Source organism: Oncorhynchus mykiss, chromosome 3 (genome assembly GCF_057628025.1).
Source record: "Oncorhynchus mykiss isolate SJ-2025 chromosome 3, ASM5762802v1, whole genome shotgun sequence".
NCBI lineage: Eukaryota > Metazoa > Chordata > Actinopteri > Salmoniformes > Salmonidae > Oncorhynchus > Oncorhynchus mykiss.
This window is the reverse complement of record NC_143024.1, coordinates 9,475,521-9,489,089: the sequence shown is the minus strand read 5'-3', so window position 1 is coordinate 9,489,089 and position 13,569 is coordinate 9,475,521. Positions and strand designations below refer to the sequence as shown.

The following is a 13,569-nucleotide window of genomic DNA, read 5'->3' as shown; positions in this document are numbered from 1 at the left end:
GCTTCGTGCCCTGGATTTTCACTGCAGGCTCCGGGCCATGGATCATCACTGGAGGCTCTGGGCCATGGATTATCACTGGAGGCTTCGTGCCATGGATCATCACTGGAGGCTTTGTACATGGAGCCGGAACAGGTCTCACCGGACTGAGGAGACGTACTGAAAGCTTGGTGCGTGGAGCTGCCACAGGGCGTACCAGGCTGGGGAGACATACTGGAGGCCTGGTACGTGGAATCGGAACAGGTCTCACCGGACTGAGGAGACGTACTGGAAGCCTGGTGCGTGGAGCTGCCACAGGGCTTACCAGGCTGGGGAGACAAACTGGAGGCCTGGTACGTGGAATCGGAACAGGTCTCACCGGACTGAGGAGACGTACTGGAAGCCTGGTGCGTGGAGCTGCCACAGGGCTTACCAGGCTGGGGAGACATACTGGAGGCCTGGTACGTGGAACCGGAACAGGTCTCACCGGACTGGGGAGATGCACTGGAAGCCTGATGCGTGGAGCTGCCACAGGGCTTACCAGGCTGGGGAGACATACTGGAGGCCTGGTACGTGGAACCGGAACAGGTCTCACCGGACTGGGGAGATGCACTGGAAGCCTGGTGCGTGGAGCTGCCACAGGGCTTACCAGGCTGGGGAGACATACTGGAGGCCTGGTACGTGGAATCGGAACAGGTCTCACCGGACTGGGGAGATGCACTGGAAGCCTGGTGCGTGGAGCTGCCACAGGGCTTACCAGGCTGGGGAGACATACTGGAGGCCTGGTACGTGGAACCGGAACAGGTCTCACCGGACTGGGGAGACATACTGGAGGCCTGGTACGTGGAACCGGAACAGGTCTCACCGGACTGGGGAGACATACTGGAGGCCTGGTACGTGGAGCAGGCACCGGATACACTGGACCGTGGAAGCGCACTGGAGGTCTCGAGTATAGAGCTGGCACAACCCGTCCTGGCTGGATGCTTACTTTCGCCCGGCGAATGCAGGATATCCTGGGCCGAAGAGATGCACCGGAGACCAGGAGCGCTGAGCCGGCACAATCCGTCCTGGCCGAATGCCCACTCTAGCACGGCAAATGCCAGGAGCCGGCAACGAGCGCACCGGGCTGTGAATGCGCACTGGAGACACAGTGCGCATCACCACATAGCATGGTGCCTGACCGGTCAAACGCTCCCCTCGGTGAGCACGGGGAGTTGGCTCAGGTCTAAACCCTGACTCCGCCAATCTCCCCGTGTGCCCCCACCAAATTTTTTGGGGAGCTGCCTCTCGGGCTTCCGTTATTGTTCTATTTACTCGTATCGTCGCCGTTCTTGCTGCCTCCATCTGCTCCCTTGAACGGTGATACTCTCCAACCCGCGTCCAGGGTCCTTCTCCATTTAGGATTTCCTCCCATGTCCATTCATCCTGGCCACGCTGCTTGGTCCATTTTTGGTGGGATCTTCTGTTATGACTCTCATTGGTGGTAGGAAGAGTGGACCAAAGTGCAGCGTGGAAAGTGTTCATGATTCTTTACTTTCAAAAAACACTCAAACAAAATAACAAAATGAAAGCACACAGTTCTGTCAGGCAGAAACACTAAACAGAAAACAAGACCAGAAGACTGGTTAAACCCTGAGCTGGGCTCTGGTTAGCTGTCAGAAGGCTGGTTAAACCCTGAGCTGGGCTTTGGTTAGCTGTCAGAAGGCTGGTTAAACCCTGAGCTGGGCTTTGGTTAGCTGTCAGAAGGCTGGTTAAACCCTGAGCTGGGCTTTGGTTAGCTATCAGAAGGCTGGTTAAACCCTGAGCTGGGCTGTGGTTAGCTGTCAGAAGGCTGGTTAAACCCTGAGCTGGGCTGTGGTTAGCTGTCTGAAGGCTGGTTAAACCCTGAGCTGGACTCTGGTTAGCTCTCAGAGACAATTCATGATCAGGGAGAGACTAAATAAGTGATAATGTTAGAAATGAACTGGTCTATAAATATAAAAGCCTCTACGGGTTTCTCTCTCCTCCAGCGATACACACACACACACACACACACACACACACACACACACACACACACACACACACACACACACACACACAGTGCTACCGGTGGATGTGGAGAAGAAAACATCTATCTCAACTATCAACAATCCACCCTATCCCCCATCAACTCTGTGTGTGCGTGTGTGTGTGTGTGTGTGTGTGTATATCGCTGGAGGAGAGAGAAACCTGTGCATGCGTGCGTGCGTGTGTGTGTGTGCGTGTGTGTGTGTATATCGCTGGAGGTGTGTGGAGTTAAGGAAAGAGGTCATTATGGAGTCATCTATTAGATCTCTATGTTCTCATTAACAGATGGATTCATTTGTTTTGGATCCCTAAACACCTCGTTGGCTCCACAGCTGTATAACTACAATCCAAAGGGGTTATAAGAGTTTACACATGACTCGTTGGCTCCACAGCTGTATAACTACAATCCAAAGGGGTTATAAGAGTTTACACATGACTCGTTAGCTCCACAGCTGTATAACTACAATCCATAGGGGTTATAAGAGTTTACACATGACTCGTTAGCTCCACAGCTGTATAACTACAATCCAAAGGGGTTATAAGAGTTTACACATGACTCGTTAGCTCCACAGCTGTATAACTACAATCCAAAGGGGTTATAAGAGTTTACACATGACTCGTTAGCTCCACAGCTGTATAACTACAATCCAAAGGGGTTATAAGAGTTTACACATGACTCGTTAGCTCCACAGCTGTATAACTACAATCCAAAGGGGTTATAAGAGTTTACACATGACTCGTTGGCTCCACAGCTCTATAACTACAATCCAAAGGGGTTATAAGAGTTTACACATGACTCGTTGGCTCCACAGCTGTATAACTACAATCCAAAGGGGTTATAAGAGTTTACACATGACTCGTTAGCTCCACAGCTGTATAACTACAATCCATAGGGGTTATAAGAGTTTACACATGACTCGTTAGCTCCACAGCTGTATAACTACAATCCAAAGGGGTTATAAGAGTTTACACATGACTCGTTAGCTCCACAGCTGTATAACTACAATCCAAAGGGGTTATAAGAGTTTACACATGACTCGTTAGCTCCACAGCTGTATAACTACAATCCAAAGGGGTTATAAGAGTTTACACATGACTCGTTAGCTCCACAGCTGTATAACTACAATCCAAAGGGGTTATAAGAGTTTACACATGACTCGTTAGCTCCACAGCTGTATAACTACAATCCAATGGGGTTATAAGAGTTTACACATGACTCGTTAGCTCCACAGCTGTATAACTACAATCCAAAGGGGTTATAAGAGTTTACACATGACTCGTTAGCTCCACAGCTGTATAACTACAATCCAAAGGGGTTATAAGAGTTTACACATGACTCGTTAGCTCCACAGCTGTATAACTACAATCCAAAGGGGTTATAAGAGTTTACACATGACTCGTTAGCTCCACAGCTGTATAACTACAATCCAAAGGGGTTATAAGAGTTTACACATGACTCGTTAGCTCCACAGCTGTATAACTACAATCCAAAGGGGTTATAAGAGTTTACACATGATAGATATTTGGAGAAGCATATTTTTTGGGGTTCCTGTTCCATTCACAGTGGAGTAATATCAGCACGGTACATCAGACGTGATGTGTTAGTGTTGGAGAAGATACATCCGGGTGGGTATTTAATTCAATATTTCAATGGAGAAAACGTTCAGCTCGCTGCTAAAAAAACTAGACTACCACATGATTTATTTATTTTTTTGTTCAACAGAACAGGGAGTAACTTTACCTCTCGTCCAAATCAATAAATATGTTATCAGGGCTTGAGATTTACAGTTCTGCATCTGTTTGTTACAAGACTCAATATCACAATCGTTTTAAAGTGGATTCAATTTGCTGAAAGAAAACGCAAATCAATGACCAGAATCACAACTTCCCAGCTTCCATTTGGTTTGTAGTCACCCCTCGGAGCGGCCCTCAAGGCAACAGTCCTTACTACTACTAGTGATCACATGACTGGTATCCCAATATCACAGGCTCACCCTGGGAGGGCTGGAGTCATAATGTTACGCACGCACGCACGCACGCACCACACACACACACACGGATATTAAATCAAACATTAACCAGGTCCGGCAGCTCCCCCCCAAAAACTGATCCTGAACCAATGACCCAGTCAATTTCTAACAAAAACAATAACAGTCTCTCCCCCTTTTGTCTACATCCTCCCTCCCTCCCTCCCTCCCTCCCTCCCTCTCTCCCTCCCTCCCTCCCTCCCTCTCTCCCTCTCTCCCTCCCTCCCTCCCTCCCTCTCTCCCTCTCTCCCTCCCTCCCTCCCTCTCTCTCTCTCTCTCCCTCCCTCTCTCCCTCCCTCCCCCCCTTCCTCTCTCCCTCTCTCCCTCTCTCCCTCCCTCCCTCCCTCCTACCTCCTCCCTCCCTCCCTCCCTCTCCCTCCCTCCCTCCTACCTCCTCCCCCCCTCCCTCCTACCTCCTTCCCCCCTCCCTCCTACCTCCTTCCCCCCCTCCCTCCCTCCCTCCCTCCCTTCCTTCCTCCCCCCTCCCTCCTACCTCCAATAACTCTGCAAAGACTATCAACAACACTGAGGACCAATAGACAGTATTTTGAATAGTTATTCAGTAAGATGTCTCTCTGATGAGGTGTCAAAGAAAGAAAAATGCATAATGTGTGCAATCAAAATGTCCCCCGATTCCCTTTATAGGGTCCCTCATAGGCTCTGGTCAAAAGTAGTGCACTATATATAGGGAATAGGGTCCCTCATAGGCTCTGGTCAAAAGTAGTGCACTATATATAGGGAATAGGGTCCCTCATAGGCTCTGGTCAAAAGTAATGCACTATATATAGGGAATAGGGGCCCTCATAGGCTCTGGTCAAAAGTAATGCACTATATATAGGGAATAGGGGCCCTCATAGGCTCTGGTCAAAAGTAGTGCACTATATATAGGGAATAGGGTCCCTCATAGGCTCTGGTCAAAAATAGTGCACTATATATAGGGAATAGGGTCCCTCATAGGCTCTGGTCAAAAGTAGTGCACTATATATAGGGAATAGGGTCCCTCATAGGCTCTGGTCAAAAGTAGTGCACTATATATAGGGAATAGGGTCCCTCATAGGCTCTGGTCAAAAGTAGTGCACTATATATATCGAATAGGGGTCCTCATAGGCTCTGGTCAAAAGTAGTACACTACATCTCCCTCACCAACTTCAAACATCTGCTATCTGAGCAGCTAACCGATCGCTGCAGCTGTACATAGTCTATTGGTAAATAGCCCACCCATTTTCACCTACCTCATCCCCATACTGTTTTTATTTATTTATTTTTCTGCTCTTTTGCACACCAATATCTCTACCTGTACATAACCATCTGATCATTTATCACTCCAGTGTTAATCTGCATAATTGTAATTATTTGCCTACCTTCTCATGCCTTTTGCACACAATGTATATATAGACTCCCCTTTTTTCTACTGTGTTATTGACTTGTTAATTGTTTACTCCATGTGTAACTCTGTGTTGTCTGTTCACACTGCTATGCCTTATCTTGGCCAGGTCGCAGTTGCAAATGAGAACTTGTTCTCAACTAGCCTACCTGGTTAAATAAAGGTGAAATAAAAAAAATAAACATATAGGGAATAGGGTCCCTCATAGGCTCTGGTCAAAAGTAGTGCACTATATATAGGGAATAGGGTCCCTCATAGGCTCTGGTCAAAAATAGTGCACTATATATAGGGAATAGGGTCCCTCATAGGCTCTGGTCAAAAGTAGTGCACTATATATAGGGAATAGGGTCCCTCATAGGTCTCTGGTCAAAAGTAGTGCACTATATATAGGGAATAGGGTCCCTCATAGGCTCTGGTCAAAAGTAGTGCACTATATATAGGGAATAGGGTCCCTCATAGGCTCTGGTCAAAAGTAGTGCACTATATATAGGGAATAGGGTCCCTCATAGGCTCTGGTCAAAAGTAGTGCACTATATATAGGGAATAGGGTCCCTCATAGGCTCTGGTCAAAGGTAGTGCAGTATATATAGGGAATAGGGTCTCCATAGGGCTCTGGTCAAAAGTAGTGCACTACATATAGGGAATAGGGTCCCTCATAGGCTATGGTCAAAAGTAGTGCACTACATATAGGGAATAGGGTCCCTCATAGGCTCTGGTCAAAAGTAGTGCACTATATATAGGGAATATGGTCCCCATAGGGCTCTGGTCAAAAGTAGTGCACTATATATAGGGAATAGGGTGCCATTTGGGACACAGCCTTTCTGATACTCCCTGGGTGGCTGCCATTGTGCAGTAGCAAGTTTTGTTCAGATGAAAGAGAGAGGAACATAGTAGATATGTCAGTATAACTATTACAACAATGTGTAATATATATGGCAGTATAACTCTGTTATAAGAATGTGTAATATATATGTCAGTATAACTATTACAACCATGTGTAATATATATGGCAGTATAACTCTGTTATAAGAATGTGTAATATATATGTCAGTATAACTATTACAACCATGTGTAATATATATGGCAGTATAACTCTGTTGCAACAATGTGTAATATATATGGCAGTATAACTATTACAACAATGTGTAATATATATGTCAGTATAACTATTACAACCATGTGTAATATATATGGCAGTATAACTATTACAACCATGTGTAATATATATGGCAGTATAACTCTGTTATAAGAATGTGTAATATATATGGCAGTATAACTATTACAACAATGTGTAATATATATGGCAGTATAACTCTGTTATAACAATGTGTAATATATATGTCAGTATAACTATTACAACCATGTGTAATATATATGGCAGTATAACTCTGTTATAAGAATGTGTAATATATATGTCAGTATAACTATTACAACCATGTGTAATATATATGGCAGTATAACTCTGTTATAAGAATGTGTAATATATATGTCAGTATAACTATTACAACCATGTGTAATATATATGGCAGTATAACTCTGTTATAAGAATGTGTAATATATATGGCAGTATAACTATTACAACAATGTGTAATATATATGGCAGTATAACTCTGTTATAACAATGTGTAATATATATGGCAGTATAACTCTGTTATAAGAATGTGTAATATATATGGCAGTATAACTCTGTTACAACAATGTGTAATATATATGGCAGTATAACTCTGTTATAACAATGTGTAATATATATGGCAGTATAACTATTACAACAATGTGTAATATATATGTCAGTATAACTATTACAACAATGTGTAATATATATGGCAGTATAACTATTACAACAATGTGTAATATATATGGCAGTATAACTATTACAACAATGTGTAATATATATGGCAGTATAACTATTACAACAATGTGTAATATATATGGCAGTATAACTATTACAACAATGTATAATATATATGGCAGTATAACTATTACAACAATGTGTAATATATATGGCAGTATAACTGTTACAACAATGTGTAATATATATGGCAGTATAACTCTGTTACAACAATGTGTAATATATATGGCAGTATAACTCTGTTATAACAATGTGTAATATATATGGCAGTATAACTATTACAACAATGTGTAATATATATGGCAGTATAACTATTACAACAATGTGTAATATATATGGCAGTATAACTATTACAACAATGTGTAATATATATGGCAGTATAACTATTACAACAATGTGTAATATATATGGCAGTATAACTATGTTATAACAATGTGTAATATATATGGCAGTATAACTCTGTTGCAACAATATGTAATATATATGGCAGTATAACTATTACAACAATGTGTAATATATATGGCAGTATAACTATGTTATAACAATGTGTAATATATATGGCAGTATAACTCTGTTGCAACAATGTGTAATATATATGGCAGTATAACTCTGTTATAAGAATGTTAATGAACTAGCACTGATACTATTTCAGTACTAGGTAAAGACTGTAGATCTGGGACTGGTGAGTTGTGGTTGTGTTGACCATATGGTGTTGATGATTACAGTGTGGAGTGCTGCCAACACTCGGACTTAATCTGCACTGAAACTAAACTCAGAACACTCTGTTGTTCAATCAGCTGGAGATTAAGAGGGAATTTCAAGACTTCTGTTTCCACGGGGATGAAATGGAATCTCAAACAAACACTTGAATCTGAATGTCAGTGTAGGAAGTAGGAAGTAGGAAGTACTGGTAAAAGTGTTGTACCGCAGCTATAATTTAACACATGACTCACAGCCTTGGTAACGAGCTATAGAGGCTACAGTATATTTCTATATATTTCCATTCCAACCTCAGGGATAAAGTGTACAACTATCTGATGTATGCCCACAGTGATGACAAACCAATCCTAATACACTCAGAACATCATCATCATCATCAGTAATGTGTAATCTGACACCACAGTGACCAGAAACCCATTTGATGTGAATGCAGCCATATGATTACCTTTCTGTGGTATAAATCCCACATTATTATCCCATGTCTATATCAGCCAGCAGGCCAGCCAGGCCAGGACTATCTGTGGGTGAAGGGACAAGGCAGTGTCCTCTTCCTGGTCGGATCAGATGCAATGTCACCCAGGAGAACTCTACGGCTCCGGTCCAAATGGCTCCCTTTTCATTTTGTAGTGCACTATTTCTGACCAGGGCCCATAGGGATATGGTCAAAAGTAGTGCACTATATAGGGAATAGGGTGCCATTTGGGATGCAGTTATCCCTATACAGTCTCTCTGACGAGCAGCCACCTCTATCAGCTCAGCCTTTCCTCTGACTGAGGAGCAGCCATCTCTCTCTATCAGCTCAGCCTTTCCTCTGACTGAGGAGCAGCCATCTCTCTCTATTAGCTCCAGCCTTTCCTCTGACTGAGGAGCAGCCATCTCTCTCTATCAGCTCAGCCTTTCCTCTGACTGAGGAGCAGCCACCTCTATCAGCTCAGCCTTTCCTCTGACTGAGGAGCAGCCATCTCTCTCTATCAGCTCAGCCTTTCCTCTGACTGAGGAGCAGCCATCTCTATCAGCTCAGCCTTTCCTCTGACTGAGGAGCAGCCATCTCTATCTATCAGCTCAGCCTTTCCTCTGACTGAGGAGCAGCCATCTCTCTCTATCAGCTCAGCCTTTCCTCTGACTGAGGAGCAGCCATCTCTCTCTATCAGCTCAGCCTTTCCTCTGACTGAGGAGCAGCCATCTCTATCTATCAGCTCAGCCTTTCCTCTGACTGAGGAGCAGCCATCTCTCTCTATCAGCTCAGCCTTTCCTCTGACTGAGGAGCAGCCATCTCTCTCTATCAGCTCAGCCTTTCCTCTGACTGAGGAGCAGCCATCTCTCTCTATCAGCTCAGCCTTTCCTCTGACTGAGGAGCAGCCATCTCTCTCTATCAGCTCAGCCTTTCCTCTGACTGAGGAGCAGCCATCTCTCTCTATCAGCTCAGCCTTTCCTCTGACTGAGGAACAGACACCTCTCTCTATCAGCCCAGCCTTTCCTGTGTGTGTGTGTGTGTGCGTGCGTGCGTGCGTGCGTGTGTGTGTGTGTGTGTGTGTGTGTCTGTTTTATTATCGTTGTGGGTATCAGAAGTCCTCACAAGGATAGTAAAACAAGTACAATTAAATGATGACAATAACCATGGCTATTTCCATGACAATAATAGTTACCAAAAATGTCATCGTCACACCCCTAGTGTGTGTTCACTGTCTCTCTGTCTCTGGCTCACTGGCTCTCTGCCCCTGTCTCTGGCTCACTGGGTCTGTGGCTCACTGGCTGTCTGCCTCTGGCTCACCGTCTCTCTGTCTCACTATCTCACTGTCTCTCTAGACCCGTTATCAGGCCTCACTGTCCTCTGGTGTTCTGGCCTCCAGAGTGTCAGCCCAGCACAGACCCGTTATCAGGCCTCTCTGTCCTCTGGTGTTCTGGCCTCCAGAGTGTCAGCCCAGCACAGACCCATTATCAGGCCTCTCTGTCCTCTGGTGTTCTGGCCTCCAGAGTATCAGCCCAGCACAGACCCGTTATCAGGCCTCTCTGTCCTCTGGTGTTCTGGCCTCCAGAGTGTCAGCCCAGCATAGACCCGTTATCAGGCCTCTCTGTCCTCTGGTGTTCTGGCCTCCAGAGTGTCAGCCCAGCACAGACCCATTATCAGGCCTCTCTGTCCTCTGGTGTTCTGGCCTCCAGAGTGTCAGCCCAACACAGACCCGTTATCAGGCCTCTCTGTCCTCTGCTATTACCCAGCGTTCTAATAGCTGGGTAATATGTGACTGCCACGACATCTGACCCCTGAAGGGTTTCACTGCAGGCCCAGACAAAGACCTGCTCCGAGGCAGCTTTAACTAGCTCCTGTGTGTGTGTGTGTGTGTGTGTGTGTGTGTGTGTGTGTGTGTGTGTGTGTGTGTGTGTGTGTGTGTGTGTGTGTGTGTGTGTGTGTGTGTGTGTGTGTGTGTGTGTGTGTGTGTGTGTGTGTGTGTGTGTGTGTGTGTGTGTGTGTGTGTGTGTGTGTGTGTGTGTGTGTGTGTGTGTGTGTGTGTGTGTGTGTGTGTGTGTGTGTGTGTGTGTGTGTGTGTGTGTGTGTGTGTGTGTGTGTGTGTGTGTGTGTGTGTGTGTGTGTGTGTGTGTGTGTGTGTGTGTGTGTGTGTGTGTGTGTGTGTGTGTGTGTGTGTGTGTGTGTGTGTGTGTGTGTGTGTGTGTGTGTGTGTGTGTGTGTGTGTGTGTGTGTGTGTGTGTGTGTGTGTGTGTGTGTGTGTGTGTGTGTGTGTGTGTGTGTGTGTGTGTGTGTGTGTGTGTGTGTGTGTGTGTGTGTGTGTGTGTGTGTGTGTGTGTGTGTGTGTGTGTGTGTGTGTGTGTGTGTGTGTGTGTGTGTGTGTGTGTGTGTGTGTGTGTGTGTGTGTGTGTGTGTGTGTGTGTGTGTGTGTGTGTGTGTGTGTGTGTGTGTGTGTGTGTGTGTGTGTGTGTGTGTGTGTGTGTGTGTGTGTGTGTGTGTGTGTGTGTGTGTGTGTGTGTGTGTGTGTGTGTGTGTGTGTGTGTGTGTGTGTGTGTGTGTGTGTGTGTGTGTGTGTGTGTGTGTGTGTGTGTGTGTGTGTGTGTGTGTGTGTGTGTGTGTGTGTGTGTGTGTGTGTGTGTGTGTGTGTGTGTGTGTGTGTGTGTGTGTGTGTGTGTGTGTGTGTGTGTGTGTGTGTGTGTGTGTGTGTGTGTGTGTGTGTGTGTGTGTGTGTGTGTGTGTGTGTGTGTGTGTGTGTGTGTGTGTGTGTGTGTGTGTGTGTGAGCCTGCCCAGAGCAGTTTTAACTAGCTCTGAGCCTGGGGTCTCAAATCAATTGCTTTGGAGATGTTAGGACAGGATGTTACACCTCTCTCTCTTCCCTCTCTCATCCCTCTCTCATCCCTCTTCCCTCACAGATAATCATCCTTCCTTCCACAACAACAAGTCCTGAGCCCATGTCATTGCTGAGCAGCGTGAAATCAAAGTGACTGGGTCCTATTTGATATATTGTAGAGATGTACACCTAGACCTGCTCTCTGTTAATACTGTACATCTCTCAGTTTGAACGGAGGAAAGCACCGTAAACAACTCCCCATCAACCTTAGCTAATGATCCTATTTGATGCACGGTTGAAAAGCATATCAACCGGCCATGATGGAAAATAATCAAGCGCACCTTTAGCCCAGTCCAACTCACTCATAATCAAGCGCACCTTTTGCCCAGTCCAACTCACCTTTAGCCCAGTCCAACTCACTCATAATCAAGCGCACATTTTGCCCAGTCCAACTCACCTTTAGCCCAGTCCAACTCACTGTTGGGATCTAGTGGTTGAGTCATCAGCCAATAGTACCAGTCCAACTCACTGTTGGGATCTAGTGGTTGAGTCATCAGCCAATAGTACCAGTCCAACTCACTGTTGGGATCTAGTGGTGGAGTCATCAGCCAGCAGCCCAGTCCAACTCACTGTTGGGATCTAGTGGTGGAGTCATCAGCCAACAGCCCAGTCCAACTCACTGTTGGGATCTAGTGGTGGAGTCATCAACCAACAGCCCAGTCCAACTCACTGTTGGGATCTAGTGGTGGAGTCATCAGCCAACAGCCCAGTCCAACTCACTGTTGGGATGTAGTGGTGGAGTCATCAGCCAATAGTACCAGTCCAACTCACTGTTGGGATGTAGTGTTGGAGTCATCAGCCAATAGTACCAGTCCAACTCACTGTTGGGATCTAGTGGTGGAGTCATCAGCCAATAGTACCAGTCCAACTCACTGCTGGGATCAAATGGTTGAGTCATCAGCCAATAGTACCAGTCCAACTCACTGTTGGGATCTAGTGGTTGAGTCATCAGCCAATAGTACCAGTCCAACTCACTGTTGGGATCTAGTGGTTGAGTCATCAGCCAATAGTACCAGTCCAACTCACTGTTGGGATCTAGTGGTTGAGTCATCAGCCAACAGCCCAGTCCAACTCACTGTTGGGATCTAGTGGTGGAGTCATCAGCCAATAGTACCAGTCCAACTCACTATTGGGATGTAGTGGTGGAGTCATCAGCCAATAGTACCGGTCTAACTCACTGTTGGGATCTAGTGGTTGAGTCATCAGCCAATAGTACCAGTCCAACTCACTGTTGGGATCTAGTGGTTGAGTCATCAGCCAATAGTACCAGTCCAACTCTCTGTTGGGATCTAGTGGTTGAGTCATCAGCCAATAGTACCTGTCCAACTCACTGTTGGGATCTAGTGGTTGAGTCATCAGCCAATAGTACCAGTCCAACTCACTGTTGGGATCTAGTGGTTGAGTCATCAGCCAACAGCCCAGTCCAACTCACTGTTGGGATCTAGTGGTTGAGTCATCAGCCAACAGCCCAGTCCAACTCACTGTTGGGATCTAGTGGTGGAGTCATCAGCCAATAGTACCAGTCCAACTCACTGTTGGGATCTAGTGGTTGAGTCATCAGCCAATAGTACCAGTCCAACTCACTGTTGGGATCTAGTGGTGGATTCATCAGGCAATAGGCAGGACAGAACAGAACATCTGGACCCGAAGCCAGTTCCTCTGCTGATGTTAAACTCTTCCCCTCTAATCAAGGACTGATTTCGACCTGAGACACCCAGTTGTCCTGACCTCCAGACTCAGGTTGTAACACCCCTGGTCTAGAACTTTACTGAGCAGTAAGGCCTTTCTGAAAATAACTCAACATTTAACATAGTGATGGATACAGAGGGTTATTCCTCCAACGATAATACCACAGATGTTCAAACGACACCCCAAATCACTTGCCCCCTTACTGAGTAGTGACCTCAAACCACAAACCCACATTCCATTCGTACCCTATAATAATATGGACCCTACCAAGGCATCAACCTCTCTATATATACGCCATGGTCTGAGTAACAGCAGAAATGTCAGAGGGAGTGACTTTCAATACTTTAAAAACAATCATTATAATAACACATAATCACCAGTAGAAGTTGAAGAGTCTGTCTGCCACATCGAAATTGTTGTGTGTCTTTTTGGCTAGATTGCGACCCTGATCCCTCCCCGTCCATCCAGCCAACCTGCATATTATGCTAAACAGATCAGAGTTAAATAGAACACTGCCAACA

The 13,569-nt window shown here is 45.7% G+C and overlaps 1 protein-coding gene across 2 annotated transcripts in view; it reads right to left on the bottom strand.

Annotated features, from left to right (window-relative positions):
• LOC149984314 (collagen alpha-1(XIV) chain-like) overlaps positions 1-13,569 on the bottom strand; it is a 239,470-nt gene that overhangs the window by 192,132 nt on the left and 33,769 nt on the right. The window lies entirely within an intron of this gene.